At 54.0% G+C, this 2006-nt stretch overlaps 1 non-coding gene across 1 annotated transcript in view; it reads right to left on the reverse strand.

Annotated features, from left to right (window-relative positions):
- LOC126117863 (small subunit ribosomal RNA) overlaps window positions 1–1660 on the reverse strand; it is a 1909-nt gene extending 249 nt beyond the window's left edge. The window contains exon 1 of the ribosomal RNA XR_007525569.1: window positions 1–1660. This exon is cut by the window's left edge and continues 249 nt beyond it. This is a non-coding gene — a ribosomal RNA (small subunit ribosomal RNA).
- Window positions 1661–2006: the final 346 nt, after the last annotated feature.

Below are 2006 nucleotides of genomic sequence, written 5' to 3' on the forward strand. Positions count from 1 at the left end.
GCAAGCCCCAATCCCTAGCACGAAGGAGGTTCAGCGGGTTACCCCGACCTTTCGGCCTAGGAAGACACGCTGATTCCTTCAGTGTAGCGCGCGTGCGGCCCAGAACATCTAAGGGCATCACAGACCTGTTATTGCTCAATCTCGTGCGGCTAGAAGCCGCCTGTCCCTCTAAGAAGAAAAGTAATCGCTGACAGCACGAAGGATGTCACGCGACTAGTTAGCAGGCTAGAGTCTCGTTCGTTATCGGAATTAACCAGACAAATCGCTCCACCAACTAAGAACGGCCATGCACCACCACCCACCGAATCAAGAAAGAGCTATCAATCTGTCAATCCTTCCGGTGTCCGGGCCTGGTGAGGTTTCCCGTGTTGAGTCAAATTAAGCCGCAGGCTCCACTCCTGGTGGTGCCCTTCCGTCAATTCCTTTAAGTTTCAGCTTTGCAACCATACTTCCCCCGGAACCCAAAAGCTTTGGTTTCCCGGAGGCTGCCCGCCGAGTCATCGGAGGAACTGCGGCGGATCGCTGGCTGGCATCGTTTATGGTTAGAACTAGGGCGGTATCTGATCGCCTTCGAACCTCTAACTTTCGTTCTTGATTAATGAAAACATACTTGGCAAATGCTTTCGCTTCTGTTCGTCTTGCGACGATCCAAGAATTTCACCTCTAACGTCGCAATACGAATGCCCCCGCCTGTCCCTATTAATCATTACCTCGGGTTCCGAAAACCAACAAAATAGAACCGAGGTCCTATTCCATTATTCCATGCACACAGTATTCAGGCGGGCTTGCCTGCTTTAAGCACTCTAATTTGTTCAAAGTAAACGTGCCGGCCCACCCAGACACTCAATAAAGAGCACCTTGGTAGGATTTCAACGGGGTCCGCCTCGGGACGCACGAACACGCACGAGGCGGTCGCACGCCTTCGGCTCGCCCCACCGGCAGGACGTCCCACGATACATGCCAGTTAAACACCGACGGGCGGTGAACCAACAGCGTGGGACACAAATCCAACTACGAGCTTTTTAACCGCAACAACTTTAATATACGCTATTGGAGCTGGAATTACCGCGGCTGCTGGCACCAGACTTGCCCTCCAATAGATACTCGTTAAAGGATTTAAAGTGTACTCATTCCGATTACGGGGCCTCGGATGAGTCCCGTATCGTTATTTTTCGTCACTACCTCCCCGTGCCGGGAGTGGGTAATTTGCGCGCCTGCTGCCTTCCTTGGATGTGGTAGCCGTTTCTCAGGCTCCCTCTCCGGAATCGAACCCTGATTCCCCGTTACCCGTTACAACCATGGTAGGCGCAGAACCTACCATCGACAGTTGATAAGGCAGACATTTGAAAGATGCGTCGCCGGTACGAGGACCGTGCGATCAGCCCAAAGTTATTCAGAGTCACCAAGGCAAACGGACCGGACGAGCCGACCGATTGGTTTTGATCTAATAAAAGCGTCCCTTCCATCTCTGGTCGGGACTCTGTTTGCATGTATTAGCTCTAGAATTACCACAGTTATCCAAGTAACGTGGGTACGATCTAAGGAACCATAACTGATTTAATGAGCCATTCGCGGTTTCACCTTAATGCGGCTTGTACTGAGACATGCATGGCTTAATCTTTGAGACAAGCATATGACTACTGGCAGGATCAACCAGGGAGCTGCGTCAACTAGAGCTGAGCAGCCGGCCGCCCGGGAGTGTGTCCCAGGGGCCCGCGCGAACACGCAAGCGTCCGCTCAATTATTCTGCAAACAGGAGGAGGCTGAGCTCCCCTGCACAATACACCTCGAAACCCTCTCAGGTCCCGGCGGCGCGCAGCGCCGTCCTAAGTACTTGGTCGGGTTCGAGAGAGGCGCAATCGCCCGGAGTTAGGCGAGTAGACGCTTTAGGTGCGACCACCCGTGCTCCCAACTGAGCTTGCCGCTGCCGACAGAGGCCCGGGAGCGTGCTGTCGTGGCATTGCCGGCGGGAGACAACACGCGCCACCTACGGTGACCGGCAGCTC

This window comes from Schistocerca cancellata, unplaced genomic scaffold (assembly GCF_023864275.1).
Source record: "Schistocerca cancellata isolate TAMUIC-IGC-003103 unplaced genomic scaffold, iqSchCanc2.1 HiC_scaffold_330, whole genome shotgun sequence".
Classification (NCBI taxonomy): domain Eukaryota; kingdom Metazoa; phylum Arthropoda; class Insecta; order Orthoptera; family Acrididae; genus Schistocerca; species Schistocerca cancellata.